This window comes from Protopterus annectens, chromosome 11.part0 (genome assembly GCF_019279795.1).
Source record: "Protopterus annectens isolate FY-2018-M chromosome 11.part0, PAN1.0, whole genome shotgun sequence".
NCBI lineage: Eukaryota > Metazoa > Chordata > Ceratodontiformes > Protopteridae > Protopterus > Protopterus annectens.
Genome location: NC_056745.1, coordinates 1,524,922,100 through 1,524,945,165, shown reverse-complemented (window position 1 = coordinate 1,524,945,165; position 23,066 = coordinate 1,524,922,100).

Sequence of the window (23,066 nt, the reverse complement as noted above, 5' to 3'; positions counted from 1 at the left end):
CAACTATTAAACTTTATATCCTGATTCAGAAATTGGCATTATTGTGTGCTGAGTTTGTGATTTTTGTGAAATTTGAATAACGTCCATATAGACAAATCTATATTTTTCTTCCCAGTAAAAACACAGAGCTGTGAAACCTGGTCTATCAGAAAGGACATGCGTTTGGAAACTAATGCTTTTAAAGTATAGACTGGAGAAAACATTTCAGAATTCTGTAGACTGCAAGCTCAAATCAGTTTGTACTTAAAGCAGTTTTTACTTAAAATGATAAAGTCAAAATCTTCACAGGATGAAATCAGTCTTTATTTAAAGCAATAAAGCCAGCCTGTTCACTGAATGAAATCAGTCTTTACATAAAACAATAAAGCCAGCCTGTTCACTGGATGAAATCAGTTTTTACTTAAAGCAATAAAGCCAGTCTGTTCACTGAATGAAATCAGTCTTTACTTAAAGCAATAAAGCCAACCTGTTCACTGGATGAAATCAGTCTTTACTTAAAGCAATAAAGCCAGCCTGTTCACTGAATGAAATCAGTTTTTACTTAAAGCAATAAAGCCAGCCTATTCACTGAATGAAATCAGTCTTTACTTAAAGCAATAAAGCCAGCATGTTCACTGAATGAAATCAGTCTTTACTTAAAGCAATAAAGCCAGTCTGTTCACTGAATGAAGTCAGTCTTTACTTAAAGCAATAAAGCCAGCCTGTTCACTGGATGGGCTGTTCATAAAACTAAAACTAAAGCACTTTGGCCACTTATCAAAAAGGCATAATTCACTAGAGAAGTCACTGATGCTAGGAAAAGAATAAAGGAAAAATGTGGGGCAGCAGAGGTTAAAACAGGCAGAAAGCATTATTGAAGTAATGAACATGAATTTTCAAAACTGTGAAAGAGCAGTTGCTGTCAGACTGGCCTTGTGTGTTAAAATATTTGAAGTCACAAAGTGCTGGTCTCAGCTACTAAAAAACAAGAACAAAAATGTGAAAAGAGATGAACAGGAGAAGAATGGCTTATCAGACTCAGACTGTTGATTGAAGTCATTGCGTTACTGCAGCACTGTCAAAATATTGTGCCCTAATGCGTATGTTGTTATTTTCAAATTTGCTGATTTATCACATGAAGTCATTGCTGCAGTCAATTAGTACAATCTGAACTGCTTTTTTCAGTGCTGGTTTAGCTTGTATGAGTGTAAATGACAGAGATTTGAAATGGTGTGTGCAAAATTGGTCCCCATGTTCTTTTCTACTATATGTGCTACAATATTTTGTATTTCGGGAACAACAAAATGGTGAAATATCTCATTACCCAAGGTGTGTGAACAGAAATTAATTAATTAATTAAGTAATTAATTATAATATTAAGTCTTTGCATTTCTGAAAGCCAAAATCAATATTTTGTTTCTACATCAGATTTGCTTTGATGTCTTTTCAATGAAAGAGTATTTTTCAAATTTGGGCATTGGTAAAATTATTTTTCGTAAGCAATTTTTTGCATACTTGTATATGCTCACTTTTGAGGTGTTTTGGCAAAATGATTTTCATTATATTCAAGAGATAGAAAAGGTAAGGACGACAGTATGGATCAACTCAGTAAAGGCTGATGATATCACAACCAGAAATATGGGATGATAGCTTAGTTACAGTCTCGTTCAGACTAGAGCATTCATTGTAATTTAAATGATTTTAATTTGAATCAGTTTTGGCACTGCAGATGGACAAAAAGAAGTTCAGAGTATTTACTATGATACTCAGAGAATGGTATTAACATAAGGATGGATTTCACTGGTTTTTATGTACAAAAACATATTTACTGCCCAGTTAATAAAATGGACATGCAGTCTTCTTTTCATGTACCAGAACGTGTGTGTGTGTGTGTGTGTGTGTGTGTGTGTGTGTGTGTGTGTGTGTGTGTGTGTGTGTGTGTGTGTGTGTGTGTGTGCATGTGTGTGCGTGTGTGTGTGTATGTGTGTGTGATCTGAGGCATTTCTCCATTATGCTTATGTAACGAAATCTAGATGTTTCCCTATATTTCTGTATCATGATCTACAATATTTATATTGCTTTTACTTTCTCCCCCATTATCTGTGATAATGCAGATATATATTTAAAGGTCTTTAGAATGAAAGTGAGTACTTGTGTTTGTAACAAAGCTACATTAGTGAAAGGTATAAGAGCACAGTCAGAACACAAAGTCAAAAAATAAGGGTTCAAGTACAAACAGTAACTATTTTTTTTTTATTTCCATTCACTCTAAATACTGTATATATGAGCAGATTATTAATACTATTTAATTGTAAGTGACAATGTTTGTGGTTACTAGTTATAGAGAGAGGACGGCTAGTTTGCTACAATTAAAATATAAGTTACATCTTCTTCAGTGGCAGTTAGAGTGGTACACTGCAACCCTTCGATTCAAGTCCAGGTGAAGCACTTATGTTTTTTTTAATTCATTTGCATACATGTTTTTCATAAATATGCCCATCACCTCTTCTGTGTGACTGCTGGGTAATCTCTGAATGCATGCTTCCTATTAATAATTGCAATCTTTATCATATAAGACATAACGATTTTCTAAATTATAAAAGGCTTTTGCATAATGCATTACACCATTATACTGGCTGATTTATTTTATTTTATAAATATATATATATATGTGTGTGTGTGTGTGTGTGTGTGTGTGTGTGTGTGTGTGTGTGTGTGTGTGTGTGTGTGTGTGTGTGTGTGCATTGTAAAATTAAGCTGGCAATAAGATGTTCTGTTCTTGTTTTATTTTTGGATTCTGGGGATAGCAGTACCATTGGGATATGTTTAAATGTTTCATTGTTTGCTAATACATTGGTCATGATGGTTTCTATTTGCTGGGTCATCTGTTGCTATATGCAGTGACTCTTGAGTTTCTACTTCTGAGACACTCAGCAAAAATCTGGCATTAGAAAGGGTCACCAAGCAGATACATTATACTGAAAAATTACTGCCAAAACAAAGCTGTCAAGTATGTGAGGCAAAGTAATAACAACACGTTATATATTTGTATCACAAAATGCCTAATAAAACCTAAATATATTCCTAGAAGTATCTTCTCATTTTCTGGTCCATCAGTGTCACATTAGAAATGTAATAAGCTTTCTCTAGAGATTTGCAGTAAATCTGTCTGCTCCGAATCAATGGAAAATGTTTGAGATTTGTAGTAACCAGAGAAAAGACATGAGTATCCATATATAACACAAAGCTTTTAAAAAGCTATAATAAGAAAATGCTATCTGAGCTTCATTTGATGATCAAAAATCTCTAAGAGCGAGGAAGAAATGGCAATATAGAACATTATAGAGCATTTCATGTATGATTATATGAACTTTGTAAGCTAATCCATTGCATATAAAATGTATGTAATTATGCATTGTGTCATACATGAGTAATACAGAATTGAATTTTGTGACAGCATTTAAAAGATCTGTAAATGGATGTGCACAGTGCAAATATCCTAACCCATTTCCTGCTAGAAAATCTGCAGTTCATTTTAAAGCATGCATTTAACATCTGATAAATATTTAATCCACAACACTGAAGCACTGTGGAAGTACAACCTGACCTAGAAATGTAGTTTTTATTTGAATGTTACTGGTCTTTACCTGCTGCCCTGCCAGAAATCAGACATCCTTCTTGCCTACTGGTCCAAAGTTGTGGTGGATTCATTCTCCAGCAGAGACTTGCCTGACTGAGCCATACCCTTCTAATGAGTAGTACTACGATATGAAAGCTGACATTTTGAGGGAATGTCAGCCAAACAGGAAAAGAAGAGAAATTTCATATGCAGTTTCCCTGTGTCTTTTTAATTCTCATGTACAGACAGCCTAAGGGAAGCACATAGTAATGGGTGGGTGCTGTTTGCACCCTTTTGCATATGTGCTGAAATCTATCCACTGTGCACTAGTACAATTGAGTGTGACCAAGCGCATTTCATGGCCTTTCATGTTAATGGACTGTTCCCCTGCCTCTGCCTTGGAACAGTGCAGCAGTGAATGACGAAGCATCAACTTTTCATTCTACCAGCCCTTTCTAGTAACTTCAGCAGCCTGGACAGCAGCTGACCCTAGCATATATGGGTCAAAGCAGCCTGGACAGCAGCTGACCCTAGCATATATGGGTCAAAGATTTTTTTCTCCCCTGAGTACAATGGCCATTAGCTAACTGCGTGAATGCATATGCTCGGATTTGTTTTCCTAAAGTTTATAAGCAGAGAAATGAGAATGAAATTCCAGAGGAAAGCATGAAACTACATTTATGGATTCATGGAGTCATGGACAAAGTTGATAAAACCTGGGAATAGGGGCAAGAGAAATTCCAACAAAAAAACTGTACACAGAAAAATCCATAGAATGATTGAAAAATTGTAGTGGCTCAAATGAAGCTGGGCAGTGCAGTGGTTCAGTAGTTAGTATTGTCACCTCACAGCAAGAGGTTCTCTGGTTCAATTCTTGCTTGGGGTGCCTTTTGTGTGGAGTCTGCATGCCCTCTCTGCATTTATATGGGTTTCCTCCTGATACTCTCATTTTCTCCCACATTCCAAAGACATGTATCTGGGACATTTTCCCCAGGCCTCCACAGAAAATAAAATCTGTCCTAGTCAGACTTTCCCAGTCAACAAATGTTAAATAAATAAAAATTACCTGATGCAAAGAGGGATCCATTTTGCATATCTTAATCTGGGTATTTTTTTTTTTATTTTTGCTTGAGATTCTGGTATGTTTTACGATTCAGGCATTATCACTGAACTGGTTTCATGTTCTTAAATGTAGCATTTAGGTTTTGTTGGTGGGTAAGGTGCTTCGGCTTTAAAGAAAAGAAACTGAAGAAATAATCAGCATAATGCATCATTCAAAACATGATTTCTCTAGTCCCTTGATATGTATCTTTCAGTGACACAGTGTTGCAGATTGCAATATTTGGAATAGGACAACAGTAGAGAATTCAGTCATTGTTTGAGTCATGCTCTTGGAAAAACTTTTTCTGTGCTACATCTCTTTGCTCAATTTGTCAAAACATCACAAATGGGCAACAGTCATGAGTTTACGTTATATTTAGATTTTACCAGGATTACCAGCAATATTCCAATTGCAGCTAAACAAAATCAGTGCATATTAAGCAGGAAGATTCATTTGCAAGTAATTTTTAAATGTGAATATCATATGAAGAACAGAAACTAGAAAGTGAAAATAAATCAATAAATAAATAAAAGCAGAGGATGAATTTCCCAGGAAAGTATTGTATGCCTCCAGAGTGCTAAGTTTCAGGGAGGTTGCTATACGAAGTGGTTGACAGCTAATTAAATATGTATTAGGCACTGAATCGCACCAACACAGCAAGCAAAGGAATGCATAAGAAAGCAGAGGTGTAGTGATAATAGAGTAAACAGTGTTAAGATGCTCTGTGGCAGAAGCAGAACTGCAGTAGAGTGTGAGATTGGGGTCTATATCACATCATCAAAAGCGTAAAACATCGAACACCTCTTCATCAATCCCTAGTCGTTGAACTCTGAATCTGTCGAACAATCGTTTCTGCAAAGTTTTTTCCGCATTAAGTAACCAGTGGGTCAACCTACCAACCACATCAAACAAAGCAAAATTTAAAACCCACTCACCTCCACCCCCCCCCCAACTAAATACTCCATCTCTGTGATCACACTACAGTGGGGAAAAGGGAAAATTCCCAATGGTGGCCCACTGGTTACTTACTGTGGGAAAAACTTCACAGAAACGATTGTTCGATGGATTCAGAGTTCATTGAATAAGGATCGATGAAGAGGCATTTGATGTTTTGCACTTTTGACAATGTAATATAGACATGTGAGACTGATATGATGGATATCACAACCAAGGCAGGTTAGCATGGCTGAGTCAATGCATTTTCACGTGCAGTGTAGCATGACATACCTGCATTTTGCATTCATTTGGCACAAGAACATCAGTGCAATAACAACTAGGTAGTCCAGAGTGGGACTGCATAGCAATGTGCTGACCCTGTTCCTCATCTAAATGGGGAGGAAATGGGGAGATAAGAAAGTAGAAAAAGGGAGAAAAGTAAGCAGAGGAAAACACTCAAGAGTAACCATAAGGTATGAAAGACTGGGGAGAGTATTGCTTTTGAGGGAATTAACCCCTTTTGTATATTTTACAAAAAAAGGGAAGGTGCAGAAGATGTGAGTACTAGCTGAAGACAGGATTAAATGACAATAGTTAAATAGCAGATGCTGACAGATGAACACAGAAAACAGAAAACAGAAATGGTGAGAAGGACAGTGGATGGAAGCAAACACACAGACGATGAACAAACGGTGATGGAGCATTTTACAAAGGAAAACCAAAAACTGGAGAATGATACATAGAGTAGTGATGTCAGGTCAACCTAGATGACAGCAAAACAAAGCATCACTCACTAAGAAGAAGCCATGGAAAGCACCAGTGCCTCCTAAATATCACCTCCAAGAGGAAGAACATCATGCACCAGTGCCTCCTAAATATCACCTCCAAGGGGAGGACCATCATAAACCAGTGCCTCCTAAAATATCACCTCCAAGAGGAAGACCATCATGCACCAGTGCCTCCTAAATATCACCTCCAAGAGGAAGACCATCAAGCATCAGTGACTCCTAAATATCACCTCCAAGGGGAGGACCATCATGCACCAGTGCCTCCTAAATATCACCTCCAAGGGGAGGACCATCATACACCAGTGCCTCCTAAGTATCACCTCCAAGAGGAAGCCAATCATGCACCAGTGCCTCCTAAATATCACCTTCAAGGGGAGGACCATCATACATCAATGTCTCCTAAATATCACCTCCAAGAGGAAGACCATCATGCACCAGTGCCTCCTAAATATCACCTCCAAGAGGAAGACCATCATGCATCAGTGCCTCTTAAATATCACCTCCAAGAGGAAGACCATCATGCACCAGTGCCTCCTAAATATCACCTCCAAGAGGAAGACCATCATGCATCAGTGCCTCCTAAATATCACCTCCAAGGGGAGGACCATCATACACCAGTGCCTCCTGAATATCCCCTCCAAGGGGTGGACCATCATCCCCTACTGAGAAGCAGACCTGGTGTGCAGTGGCAAGCCAGTGCTGGCTGTATCAGCAAGTGCAGCCTGAGGTGACTGGACCTAAAAAAAGTCAACTCAGTGGATAAAAAATGATTAGTCATATATGTTAGAAGCATATTTGCAGCTCTGCAATGCAGATATCATACAGACTCCTTCTGCAGCTCCCAGCTATATCCATCCATCACTCTTCCACCTGTGGAAAATAAAGTATATACTGTTAACAGTAAGATAGTAGAAGATACTTATTGTACAGTTCAGGTTCCCTCTATGTAATCTGTCCCTCCAACTGAAGCTGCAGATTTGGGTGGCACCACCTCAGTTTAGTTTACTTATGTCATCACTGACCTCTTTCACTATAGGTTGTCAGTGCCGTCATTCATCCTTCCAGTAAACTCAGGCTAGGCATCCAGTTTCCAGAATGGGTCCTCATAATTGTTCAGAATGAGTTCTCTAAAGTTCCAGGAAGGACATGAAAATCCTGCTATCCCTGTCACACAATATTGGAACCATGTATTCCCCAGTGCCTGAAGCAGAAATAGTCTCTCACTCAGGTCCATTAATAAAATGTAATGGAGGCCCCATGAACATACATGTACATTTGTGAAACTTGATTCATGCAGTTGTATTACTACAGCACTAACACATGGCCATGGTGCTCTTATCCTGTGCTAAAGGCATACACATGCTGCATGGGGGAGCATACAAGTCACATGCTTCTGTGACATAGGTGCAAGCACTGATATGTTTGAGTTGTGCATCAGGCACCAGCAGTGAGTTATAGACAGTGGTGTCACCATAACAACCACATTGTGTTTCTTGTTAGCGCAATATAGAGGCATCACAGCTTTCTACAACAGCACTTACAACCATGTAACTGTGAAACAGAGGAATTTCAGTACAAATTATATAGACTTGAAGCTTCACAGAGTTAATGGAGGAGTCCTTCCTGCTAACGTACCTCAGTAAGAACAACACACTCTGTGCTTGATGATAGTGAATCATAATAGCGACATGCCACTTTCTGAGTATGAGTTTCCTGAATCATGCATTGACACATGGTTACACTATATAAATGTGGAGGGAAGTTGTGAATAACACTAATTACAACCAAAGCAAGGTGCACAGGTGATGTCTGTGATCATAAGTGTGTGCATCATGTAACATGCTACATGACTGCTGACTGGCATGTTACCTAAGGATGTGCAGGTAGTTCAATGGCCACAAGGAACAGGTAATACCTATAAAATTTCACTATCCAAGGGAAAGAAATCCTAGTGCAGACTCTCTTTAATTAATTTAATTTAATGTAATTTTTTTTACTTTTCAAGAGAAATCAAAATGAGTGGATGGGAAATAGAAAATTCACCCTGGGGATCACTCCAGTGGCTCTACTCGACAGAGGCACTAGGAACTAAGGTTGGTTGGAATGATGCCAGGGTAATCCTATGGGCTAGGCTTGTAAAGGCTCTAGGGCCTTTAGCCTAGTACACACCTATGAACCTATGGACAGCAATAATTGGTCTATACAAAAGGTACAATATAGTGGCAATGATATGATAATCTTTTTTTCCAAATATTGTTATTATGTTTTCCAAAAACAAATATATTTTATAACATTGAAATATATGCACACAATATATATAGGTTAACGACAAATAGAGCTGTCAAATACAAATAACAATGAATCAAATTATTTACAAGGGTGTCTAGGTTAAAAATCTGATCCTCATTTTTACATTCATTATTCATTTCATAAATTGCTACAGTAGTTACTCTTCAATACCTCAGTCACTTTTAGCCATGCATTTTATAATAATGTAGTTCTTTCAGTTCTTTTTCTGATGGTGTTCATTTTCAACTATGACACATTCAACACAATGTCTCTGTATTCTTTGAATGTAGAAAAAAGTCTCACTTTTCCAGTTTATTGTTATGGTCTTTTGTACAATAGCCAGTAGAGTCCATAGGAGTGAAAACTTTGCTCTTTGAACACAATTAGGTAGAAGAATATTAAACAGGATCAAACATTTAAACAGTAGGAATTTATAATTAAAAAATGTTTGCAAAAAATAATTAACTTTATTCCAGTATGATTTAAGCAGTTGGCAAAAAGAACATATGCTCCCAGTCTGCTTTCAGTTTTAATTTGCATTTCCAACAGCCAATTTCTTGTTTAAACAGTAGTTCCATTTTATGTGGTGTTATGTAAGATCTGTGTATAAACTTCCATGTAAAAAGCTTCCATTGCAGTGACAGAGATGTTTGTTTTGAGGAGATGAAAATTGGTTTTTTTGTCACTGTCATTTGGAAATTGATTATTGATTGTTTTATAGTAATCCTACAGATTTTCTTTATGGTTTGTTTTCATTCTTTTAATTATTTTATAAATGCACGATAAGTGGCCTTTTCCAGTAATAGTTTGTTTTGTTGTGAAGACCATGTGTTCTAAAAAATTAGAAACATTTTGTCTAAATGTTAACTGCATTGTCTCTAATCTGTTTAAATATATTGACTTATGTCCTGTATAAGTAGCCACAAATTATCTAAATTTAATTTCATTCTTACTTGTTCCATTGTTAGAACTTTTCCAGAATCTAACAATTGATGCCAGTAAACCAATTCATTCTTCTTAAGGGTCTTAACTGTTTCTGTATGAAAGGTTGTAATATTACTCTGCATGCATGCAACAGGATATAATGACAATAACTATGCTCTTATGTATGGACTGCTATTTTTAACATTTTTGTAAGCTTTTAAAATGTATATGATAAATTTATTTATAGTTTTATGTTTACTTTCTGTTGTATGTTCTCTCAACAGCCGTAGAAAATTATTGGATACTATTTCTGTTTTTTCTGTGGTAAAGCAAAGCCCGATTTCAGCCATATTCTTTTATGTATTTGTTTCCATCTGGCAGAATGCTGTATTTATTCATAATGATATTGTTTTTTGATAGATGACAGTGTATATGCCTCTATATCAGGCAGACCAATTCCTTTTTTTCCCCAATCATTTAAGTGATAATTTATAGCTATTCTGGATTTATTAGGATACCATTGGAAGTTTAGGATTAATCTATTAAATTGTTTCATATAAGATTGAGGAGGAGGAGGAAAACAAATTTGTATAAAGTATAGTATCTTTGGAAAAATAATCATTTTAATTATGTAAAGCCTGTCTTCCATTGAAAAAGAATTTATTCCATTTTTGTATGAGACTTTTAATTTATTTATTTTTATTTATTTATTTATAGTTGATTTACCAGGATTGTCCATTGGGCCCGAAGAACCCATTTTCAATGGAGTCCTGGGGAGAAAAGCTCCAGAACAAAGATACAAAAGATTACAGATGTTCACACTTTTACACTTACAATCATAGTAAAACAGATTGTCAAAAACAGTGGTAACAAAACTATACAGTGGTTGACAAATGTAGACAATTGTTGGTTCAAGACAAAAAACAAAGGACAGGTGGTTACAATGCAAAGAATCTAAGGTTTAAGCATCTGCAAATAGACTACTTTGGTTACATTGTGTATGATAAACATAGCATTGCTGTAGTAAATATGTAGTATCTTGAGTGGAATAGTAGAATTTAAGAATTATTAGGTGTTATTGCATTTTATTATTTATAGTATCTGGTTATATATGATATGGTTGCCTGTAGGGAACAGACTAGGCTATGAGGGGTGGGAGCAGGAGCATTCCCAGGAGGATGTTAAGTGTGTATGCAGAGATTTTTTAAAAGCTGGGAGGTTAGTAGTGGTATGGATGGAGGGGGGAAGGGAGTTCCATAGGTGTGCCAGGGCAAAAGACAGCAGGTTTTTCCCTAGAGAGTGAAGAGGTTTATACAGTTCTATCAGATTTTGATTGTTAGATCTTAGGAGTCTTTGTGGCATGTGCATTTTAAAGGTGGAGCTGAGTAAGGGACAGAGGGATGGATGGAATATGAGTTTGTATGCAAAGGTAAGCTGAGTAAAGGAGAGATAGTTAGGAAGCTCAAGCCAGTTTAGTTTGTGGAGAGATACACAGCGGTGGGTAGATGCTTTGTGGCTAGTGGCAAATTTGGCAATTTTATTATAACAGGAGGACAGTTTTGTTTTGAGGGATGATTGAAGGTTTGTTAGAAGAGGAGCGCCATATAGAATGGAAGGCATGAGGAATGTTGTAGCAAGAGTGAGCTTAGTAGATGTAGAGAGGAATCAATTTTGTCGATATAGCATGCCAAGTTTGTTGTGGGTTTTTTTATGTTTAGTTGTAGATGGCTATTGAATTTGAGCTGGTCATCTATCTGGACCCCTAGCAGTTTGGTTTCAGATACTGGTTCAATAGGTGTGTTGTTTTGTCTGATGATAGAGAGTAGATTTCTGTCAGTGGTTGTGTTTTTTGAGGGCGTAAATACCATAAGTTTGGTTTTTGATGCATTGAGTGCTAAATGATTGTTTTTCATCCACTGTTCTGTGGTAGAGAAGGCATCTTGAGTTAATTTTAAGAGAGAGGGAATGGATGTGGCTGTGCAGATAATTGTAGAATCATCTGCATATTGAATAAGTTTGGCATGGGGAATTGAGTGGAAAAAGTTATTTATGAATATATTGAAGAGGAGAGGACCCAAGATGGAACCTTGGGGGACACCAGTGGGTGTGTTCAGGAAGGAGGTGGTGGCTGTTTTCCATTTGACAGCTTGTTGCCTATGGGAGAGATAGCTGGTGAACCAATTGAGAGAGGCAGGGGATAGGTTTAGGTTAGATAGTTTAGTTAGGAGAAGGCTGTGAGATAATAGTATCGAAGGCTTTAGAGAGGTCGAGAAGGAGGGTAGATACAATAGAGCCAGAATCTCGGGCTGTATTTACTGTTTCCAGGAAGGAAATGAGGGCAGTCATGGTGCTGTGGCCGGGTCTGAAACTGTGTTGTGTGGAAGTTAGTAAGTTATTGTCTAGGAGATGGGGAAGGAGGTGGAGATGGATACATTTTTCTAAGAGTTTTGATATAGGAGAGAGGATGGCGATGGGACGGAAGTTAGTGATATTGTTATTATTGCCTCCTTTGTGCAAGGGTATGATGAAAGCTCTTTTCCAGAGTGTGGGAACAAGACCTTCCTGGATAGAGCGATTTATTAGGATGCTGAAGGGGAAGGCAATGGCTTCGGCGGCTTAGTTGAGGAAGGATGAGGGTATGTTATCAGGTGCATTAGTACATGGTTTTATCTTTTGCAAGAGTATTTTTATGGTAGAGGTAGGGATGGGTTTTAGGGAGAAAGGTGGGAGTTGAGAGGTAGGAGTTCAGGGGGAAGGTAGGAGGAGGGATGCAGGTGCAGGTGGTGAGGGGTTATTGGTGAAGGATGTGGTTAGTTTAGAGATAGAGTCTAAGAAGAAAGAGTTGAATTGGGTGGCCAGATCGATATCTGGAGCATTTGGGTCTGGGCTTGGGTTTTCTACTGAGCCAGGTTTTAGGTGATTATTGATGCCTTTCCAGAATTTTTGAGGATTGGTTTTATGGTTGTTTTGGAGTATGGAGTAGTAGTTTTGGCGATCTATAGTGATAAGCTTTTTAACTTTGTTGTGAAGAGTTCTGAATTCATTAAGGGTGGAGGGAGTTTTGTTTCTTTGGTAATATGCTCAGGTTTTGTCTCTACGTTGCATGGCAGTTAGTGTGTTTTTTGTTAGCCAGGGGGCGGTATGTTTTGTATTCTTTTGGTTTTTAGTGGGGGTGAAACTATCCAGGAGATTTAGGAAAGTTGTATTGAAGTATGCAACAGCATTATCCAGGGGTAGGGTTTTTAGTGGATTCCAATTTATTGATTTTAGGGAGTCTGAGAAGGTTACTGGGTTGAAGTTTTTTAGGTTGCGAGTGATGATGTAATTATGAGTTGCTTGTAGTGGGCATGGAAGACGTTTAGTAAAGATGGGAAGATGGTCACTGAGGGAGTCAGGTAGAGTTCCACTCTCGGTGTAATAGTGGGGATGAGAGACTAAAATCCAGTCTAGGGTGCTGCCACTGGAGAAATCTTTAGAGGGCCTGGTAGTCAGGTTGATGAGCTGAGAGTATTTATAAAGGTTAATGTTTAGGGGGTGTGTGGAGGAATGAATGGAAGACCAATTAATATTTGTGTCACCAATGATAATAGTTTCATTGCTGATATTGATAGAAATTAATATTATATAAGATGCCATTGTAGTTTACTGTAATTGTTGTATCCAGTTCATTTGTTAATGTAATACCTAGGTATTTGATTTTATCAACAGGTATATATTTATAATATTCCTTATCTAAATCTTTTTTACCAGTATTTATAAGCAATATCTTTGTCTTGTTTTTCATTGAATTTGAGACCTAAGATGCTCTAGAAATGTTGGATTAAGTTTAATAGGGCTTTTAGTGAGATGCAATTATCCTTTAAAGTTAGAGGAATGTCATCTGCAAACAGATGACCCTTCATTTCTAGACTATCTAGTTGTATACCTTTAATATTTTCATTCATTTGTATACTGTTTGCAAATGGTTCAATGAGCATGGCAAACAATAATGGAGTTGGGAGCAGCCCTGTTTTGTGCCCTTAGTGATTTTAATAGATTTAAAAAACAGGATCAAATCTTTAAGCCAAGGTTTTTTGACATAAAGATTTAATTAAGAGTGTGATTTTTTTGAGAAACCATATTCCTCTAAAACTAGCAATAAATAATCCAAGTGAACTGAGTTAAAGGCATTATTTATGTCTAAACTGACTAGAGTCATTTTACTCTTTCTAATGTTGACATAATCAATTAAGGAAATAATTATTTTAATGTTATCATAAGTGTCCCTATCCTTTATAGAGCCAGTTTGATTTTTGTCTATTAATAATGGGAGTAACTGTTAAATTCTAGCAACATGTATTGCCACGAATATCTTATAACCTATAGTAAATAAAGATATTGGCCTATAGGATGAACATGCACTAGCATTTTTACCTGGTTTAAAAATAGGTGATATTACTGTGCATTTCCAAGAGAGAGGGATTTATTTGCCATCTTTTACTAATGTAAACACTTTCAACAATAACACTATAACTTCCTTAGTTAATAATTTAAACATTTCTGGGTAATGTTGCTTATACTCAGGGCTTTATTTAACTTTAGCTTATTAACTTGACATTTGAGTTCTGTCATTGTTACGTATCTATTAACTTTATATGACCTTCCAATAATTTAATTGTGATATGTTTTTAAAAGAAGGATTTTAGTACACTTTGCAGTTCTATTTTTCCTTTTGATTATTAACTTTGTGAAATATATTTTAAAGGCGTCTAGTATTCCTTCTATATTCAGTACTTTCCTCTTAGTATCTGGATTATGTATTTCCTTTATTTGATTTGCTTTTATAATTTTGTAGTTCTGTTAGCTATTCTTCTCTGATTCGTAGGGTTCATCGACTAAGAACATCATTTAATCTTCTCTAGATTGATTATTGTCTTATGGTGTAATATCTCTAAATACTTTTTATTTTTGTCATCTAATTCACTTGTTAAGTTTGTGTTTCCTTTTTAGATGTCAAGTTTTAACTTATCAATGTTTTTGTAAATCCAGTAAGCCTTTGTTCCATTGCTTTTGTTTTTCTTAAACCATGCTAATACTTTCCCAAAGAAATATGACTTCATTGCATCACATACATATACCTCAGATACGTCTTTAGTGAGATTTATATCTACGGATGTCTGTATCTCTAATATCAAATTCCTTGAAATTCTTTAGGTTTGTTATGTATGATGGTATCCTAGTTACAATTATCCTTCGATTTGAATTCAAGTCCAATTCAAAAGTAATTGTGTTATGATCTGATAATGGATCTTGCAGTTACCTTGACTTTATCTAACTTTGTAATTAGGTCTCTTGATATGGATGCTCTTTCTATTCTTGATTGTGTATCACGTCTATGAGAATAATGTGTAAAACATAATATATTTGACTCAGCATATTCAATAATGTCTACAATGTTAAAAGAGTCAATAAAATCAGAAATCACCTTTGATAATGTTGATTTCTTATGTGTATTTTTGCATTTGTATCAGCCTTACTCATTATACAATTGAAGTCTCCTGCTATGATTATATTCCCCTTAATGTGTTGTAGAGGGTCTTGTAAATGTTGTTTGTCTACTTTAGCTCCTAGTTCTTGTATTCAGTAAATATTTACTAATGTATATATCTTTCCATTAATGGATATCATTACGATACAAAACATTCCTGATTTGTCATGATATGTATTTATAATTTTAGGCATAAAAGTTGATTTTTTTCCATAATATTGTTACTCCTGTCATATTTTGTTTAAAACGAGAGCTTACTAAAACTGAATAATTATTTGTGTTAATTTTACTTATGTCTTCTTGCATAAGGTGTGTCTTCTGCAAAAAACAAATATTTCTGGATTGAACATTTTCAAATATTTTACAAGACTTTCCCTTTTGCAATTGTTATTCAAGCTATTTACATTGATGGAATGCATTTCACAGCTGGATTAGCACTTCCTAAATTGTTACTGATGTTCATATATTTGTAGCAATAGGCAAATATGTTTAACTAAAGAGAATGACTTAATTTCTTCTAATGTAACAATGTGAATAGAATTCATAGACACCTAATAAAAAGCGTTAAAACTGTAAAACATTAAAAAAATGAAATAAAAAATCTAACCCTCCCATTGGAAAAAAAAAGTTATTAAATAGTCTAGCCATTGAAGTGAGCCCTCCAAAACCCCTTCCAAGAGTCATTTCTTAGACATACTATCTAAACATTATTTTTACAGAAAGTAGTCTACTGTGCTTTATAATGAATAAATATAATATATTTTCTTTAAATATGAACAGGTTTGAATCCCATGTAACATTTTAAACACAGTCATATGATTATTGTGTTGTTTGGTATTAAGACAATGCAGTTCACACTAAAATTAACTGTTGACATGGTTCAAAGATAGTATCTTATAAAAATATTCAATTGTAAGTGATCTAATACTAGTTATTCTGATTTAACTATTTACACTGTGTATGCATGTAAACTTTCTCAGCACATTAGAAAGTTCATTTTTTTATCTGAAGCCAATGATGCTATAACAGTGTAGTGCTGAGAAGTAGTTATGCCTGCTTCCCATAATTTTTTTTATTATATTTTATATTTTTGTATTAAATGTCAAGAATAGTAAAGTGTTTAAAGTGAAGCCCTTTTAAATTGTGTCTCTTTCATGTATTCAGTAAATCTGCCATTACTTTTAAATCTAGTTCAACAAAGTATATTGTTGTTTAAATTAAGTGAATATCCCTTTAAAAAGCTAAAAAACTCAAACAGATAATTTTTAACCTTTGATCCTAGTGCTTGCATCATGTCTGGGCTGTTTACTTTTGTTTTAAGTCATTCTCATATTTGCAAAGAAATTTAAAGCTTCTAAATGGATTAAAAGTGGTAAAATCCCATCCAGGGAACAAGAAAACATTTCCTTTTGCTCTTATCTGCCTTTCATATTTTTTGTGAATAGGCTATTTTCTGCATATCTTCAATCTGATTTCTGTTTCACAGTTTGTTTTTAACTTTATGGTCCTAACCATTTTTTTTTTAGATTTGTCCACTATCACAATCTCACCTTCTCTTGGTTTCATCTTTGTTAGCCTTTGGATGCTAGGTGCTACCTGTTTTTTCTTCATCACAATCAGTTGTTCTAGTTGAGCTAGACACAGCAAAGATATTCTCTGCACTTCTTCACAATTATGAGTCAGTTTCCTAGTTCTTAACACTGATTACAACATGCTTGGTTTTGCATTTTGTATTCACCTGATCTTTCTTTCATTTCCTTAGCCATAGTAATATTTATTTATGATGAATGAACTAGCTTTATTCCACCACTTTTCATCAGTGTTTCCATGGGAAGAATATTACATGTAAGAGTGCATGACTAATTTCCAGAGCATAGTCCTATCTATCGGACTACTATTTAATTAATCTCCAAATTCACTCGCTCTGTTTTGTTGCTTTCTCGATCCTGTCTTTTTGGTATATTTCTCACCACACATTTATTTTGTGTATTCTGTTTGTCTTGTACTGTGTAGTTTTTTTATGCTCCTGCCTTTTATTGTGTTATTATAGTATACTCCCACTGGACTTTATTTTAATGCTGTACATCACAATAATAGTTCACACTTCTTGTTTTGTTTCTGTGTACGATAAATATACTTATTTACTACTCATTGTCTGACACCATCTGCTTTGGAGGTTTCTGAATATGTTGCACAGAAGTATGGGTAGCTAGCAGTGTTGGGCAATTACTGGTGCTCTCATGGGCATCCCTGTGGAGATCTCCTCCTTTGGAGAGAGAGATAGCCTAGAAACACCATCCCTTTGGGTAGTACCCAGGGCTCTAGTTCTGCTAGCATGTCAGATATTTTAGACCTATCCTTCTGTGGCCCACATCAGAACAATAGAAATCCTTTCAATAGTATCCAAGGTTCTAGTTCTTTAGGAATAGTAGGTGCTTCAGACCATTCCTCTTCTATCCTATTTCCAGATGCTGTATAGCAATGCAAGGTCTACCTACACCAAGCCTGGTATTATTTAAGACTTGTTGCATGATATTAAGCTTGAATATACTACAGAGGCATTGCTTGATGATTATTTCAGTCCACTTCTGGCTTGTTTCATTATATAATATGTATGTAGGTCTGCGAATTGCCAAACTAGATATGTAAAAGAATTTACTGATATGCTTGACAGATCTCTCAGACAAAGGCAGCTTTTTTGACCAGAGAGACATATCTGCAGCAGCTGTGTGCCTCACCATGGTCTAAGGGATAGTGTTCAGGTTGTGCTGCCACCCTACCTCACCACTTTTCAAGCCTTATCATCTCACTAATATCATTTGTATATTTGGTTATTCACTGACATGATCGCCTCATTTATAGCTGGTTGTCCCCTTTCTTATCACATTGGCATTAATCCTATTACTGATAGGTTGTCCATCTTCCTGGACAATGTGTGCTCTTCCCAGTAATGATGAGTTCTTGACTATGATTTCAAGCTTACTCTGTTTGATTGTGGAACCGGAGTTATGCCATACAGGCTGGTTCAGGATAACATGGATGTACTCAATAATCTATCAGATATTGGGGTCCTTGCTGAAGTCCAGATTTTTTTAATTATCTTTTAGAAGGCCCCCGTTACCCAAGAAATCAAGAAACATTCTTATACTGTACTATATTTGATAGTCACCATTGATCTCTAACTTTATGTAGGTAAAGTTACTGAAAACATTTTCTACATAAAAGTGAATGCTATCAACCAACTTCCCTTTTGTCCATTAATATAAGCTCCTTCTACTGTAATGTTTATCCTCCCTACATTCCAGGTTATTCCATCTCCCATATACAACTAATGTAAGAATAACATGTGTGTACACTAGGTGGAGCCCTCATCCAGTCCTTCCTTCTATAAGCTTATTCCATTGGCTTATAATATAGCTACATTATAAGTCTGATAACTAAACGTTTTCTTCCAATATTACTCTACTTTATTTCTCCGTACTTTCACTGAAAGCACCCAGCTATCCTACTACTGTCACTATCACTGCATCCCTTGACTCTACACTTACCCTCAACTAAACTTTCCTTCAATACATAGCATTTCACTGATTGTTCCTCTTTAGCTTGCACTGCTCTTGTCTCTACCTGCTCCATTCGCCCAGCGGGCTCACTCCGCTCCCCTACCCTACCTCCAATTCCCATCCACCCCCAGTGGTTCTACTCTTATACTTCCTAAACCACACCTTCACCCCTACTGCACCTATCCTCAGCCTCACCCAATATAGACATCCTAGCCACACCCCTCCTCTATCACCTATCTCCCTACTGCACCTTTCTCAAGTACTTTCACCCTTAGTGCTTTTCCCTATTCTTCTCCCTTTACAATTCCTTCCTTCTAAAACCTTACCTTTACCATTTTGACTTTTCTCTTATCCCTGCCCAATCTCTTTTGCAGTTGTACTAGCAACCTTGTTGAAGTTGTACAGGTAATACTAGTAATATGCCTCCAACACATAAAGCTCTCCAAACTAAGTTAATACTCATAGCCATACTTATACCAGTCCTCACTACTGCCTATCTCCTCACCTCCTTTGAAAAAGTGAAATATTTCCACTTCATCTACTCTCCAAAACAAACAGCCATTCAAAATTCTACCCTTACCCAACTTCAAATAAATATCACATCTATTCCCTGCTACCTGTTAGCCAAAACCATCGACTCACACATATTAAATTCCATAACTCCACTGCAAGGAAATTAAAATATCTAACTAGTGACATTAATGACCCAGTTTCTAGGCTAAAAGCTCCCACCTTAAAAGATGGTGACATCCACCCCAACCCAGACCCAACCTATCTTTCCACAATAACAACTCACAGCCCCATAATACTACCCTACCTACCTTGTCCAGTCTCTACAACTCCTTACTAATAGGACATCTTAATATCCGGAGTATCAACAACAAAGTTGCCCATCTCCATGCCCTTCTTGACTGTCATTCCTTCGATATCTTCTGTCTTACAGAAATGCGGTTAAAACCAGGAACTAAAGACATTGAGATTATTCCCCCAGGTTATAATATATTGAGACTTGATCGTATGAAATGCAAGGGTGGAGGAGTAGCTCTTCTGTTTAAAACTGGATTACAGATCTCCTCAATGCCCTATATCCCTCCCCAAGATAGTAAAGCAGAAGTCCTTATCTCTAGACTTCAACTCAACCCCAGTAAAACCCTAAACATCATCTGCATCTACCTACCTCCTGGTAATAACAGCACTACAATAGAGGAGCTTCTAAACTGGGTATCAACTACTTACCCACAAGAAACAATTATACTAGGTGACTTCAATACTGACTGGAAGTGTGTCAATACTGGCAACCCTTCCTCACATATTAATCTGTATGGATTTAGTCAAACTATCACCACCACTACTAGAATTAATAAACCAAACAAAAAAGATAGTATCTTAGATTGGATTCTTATTAACAGACAGCGACAAACACAAAGTTGGAACTTTGCCTGATGATGTAAGTGATCATACTTTAACTTATATTATAAGGCAAAAAAACGATTTTCCTAACTCCCCCATCTATAGGATCCCAGAAACACTTTAACCCTACATTTTTCCAAAACGAACTTAATGCCTGTGACCGGACCCCTCTAAAAACTCTTCTACTCGAAGAGGCTGTAAAATATTTCAACTCTAAATTCTTAACAATCCTAGATGAACACACACCCAAACGTTCTATTAGATTGAAGTCTAAGACAGCCCCATGGCTGTCAAAAGACACTAGACAAAAGACATTACTGAGGAACAAATCTTGGGCTAAGTGGAGAGCTACCAGAACTATCTCTGAGCAACAAACCTTTAGACAGTTAAGAAATATTACAAAAAGAGCCATACACACTGACAAAAAGAACTACTACTGGAAACTACAGCAAACCCACCATAATAATCCTCAAAAATTCTGGTCAAGCATAAACAGACTCCTACACCCTGGGCACTCTAGCACACCATCTCCACCAGGAGCTGATAATAGCCCCCAGCAAACTGCCAATGCCGTCAATACCTTTTTTACTGGCATCATACAATCCCTAGCCGATCAACTATCCACAGACAACACTAGTCTCCCTGTCTCTGTACCTGTCTCTGTACCTGACACTCCACCAAACCTTCCAATTACAACCTATCTCTACTATTTACATACTGAAAATCATCCAAAAACTTAAGCCATGTACCCTCTCTGCAGACCAGCTACCATCAGAATACTTGCAAAAAGCAGCTAAATCAGTTGCCTATCCTATATCCATCCTTATAAATAGAACCATAACTGAGGGAATCATCCCAGACATCTGGAAAATCTCCCATATAATTCACTTACACAAAGGTGGTAACTCTAATTATTATTCTAATTACAGACTCATAGCTCTCTTATCACCCTTAGCTAAAGTTATGAACAAATGCATTCACCATCAGCTAATAAACCACTTAACCTAACACAACATCTTAGCTAACTGCCAACATGGCTTTAGACCATTTCTTAGTACCACCACAGTACTCCTTTCTTTCACTGACTCCATCAACCGTACCCGTAATAACAACAGCCTCTCTTCAACACTCTTTATTGATCTGTCAAAAGCTTTTGACATGGTAAACCACCCCTACTCATACAGACCCTTGAGTCCCTCTCTCTAGACACCAAGGCTGTACTCTGGTTCAAGTCCTACCTTAACAATGGGCAACAGGCATTTCTCTGGGAAAATAAGCTATCTTCTCACCTGCCCATCTCTCTTGGAGTCCCTTAAGGCTCCATTCTAGGACCTCCTCTTTTCTCATTGTTCATCAATGACCTACATGTAGCAATCCCTCAAGCCACCTGTATACAATATGCGGATGACTCAACACTCATTTGCTCTGCCAACTTTATAACTGAACTTCATTCTCTAACCCAAATAGTATTCAGCACAGTTGAGGCTTGGTTCTTGAAATACTGTCTTCTTCTGAACGCCAAAAAGACCAAGCTCTTACTCTTTACACCCAACAGCAAGTCCCCTCCTATAGATTTCTTACTCTTATCCAATAATGCCACCCATATCTCCCCAGACTCTACCACAAACCTACTAGGAATCACAATTGACAATAACCTCACCTTTGATAACCATATTAATAACCCCATTAAAACAGTAAATAAAAAATGGGCTCCTTATTTAGAATTAAATCCTTCTTAACTCCTACATCCAGAACTACAAATGCCCACTCCCATTTAATCTTGACTCTTCTTTATGTCTCACCCATATATACTAACATAAAAAAAGTAATCTCATCAAACTAGCTAACTCATATAATAATATAGCCAGATTTGACACTGGGAATCCATTTGGAACTCACCATTGTCAGAACCTTCAGCAACTAGACTGGCTCGAACTAAAAAACATTTTGCTACTCTCCCAACTTACCATTGTTCATAAGATATTTTACCAACCAAACAACACCCCAATACTTTCCAACCATATTACCCCCTATAGTAATCTCAACTCATTACGCTCCTCTAGCAAATTTCTTGCTAGCATAAGCAAGTCTAATGACTTGGCTGGTGACTCCTTGTTCTCCAATACTGCTGGAAAAAACTGGAACCTTCTGCCAACTGCTCTAACTTTACAATCCTCCCCGCCGCTCTTTAAACAAAGGCTCAAGAAACATCTCAAAACACACTGGTTATGCCCCTGTTGCAACCCTGAGTAATTCTCTGCTTTCTATACTGCTACTTCTATACTGCCTCCTCTCTCCAATCAATACTTCTATAACCCTCTAGAAGTAGTAACTATCACTAGTACATTAAATAACTTAAGACATGAATGTAAATTTGAATGTTCCGTATATTACAATAGATATCATACTGTAAAGTGACTTACCCTATCCTGTTAGATTAGAAGTAACAAATGTATTTTTCCTCTCATTAATACCCTGTATTTAATTATTTTAACATCCTTTTTTTGTATAATACTGCATGACATATTTGTGTGTCACTATATTGCTGTATTACTATTGGAGCTTTTCTCCCCGGGCCTCTACTGAAAATGGAAATATATCCAGCTGGACTAGCCCGGTTAACAAATATAAAATAAATACATAAATATATAAATCATTCAGATAATAGGTTCACAGACCACTATTAGTCCAGGTTATTCTTTCTTCACAATAGTAAGACTGTTCTTATTCAATCTGTAAAAAAGGCTTCTGACAGGTAGGCCACATTCGTACCCTCTTCTGGTCCTGATGGATCTCTGTGGATATTTGACAATGTTGATCATAGCATTCTTATTGAAATGTTGTGTTCTTACTGTAGTATATCCTCTAGATCTTGAAATGTTTTAAATTGGAACTCTATAGCCATACGTAGAAAGTGAAATACCTCTAATTG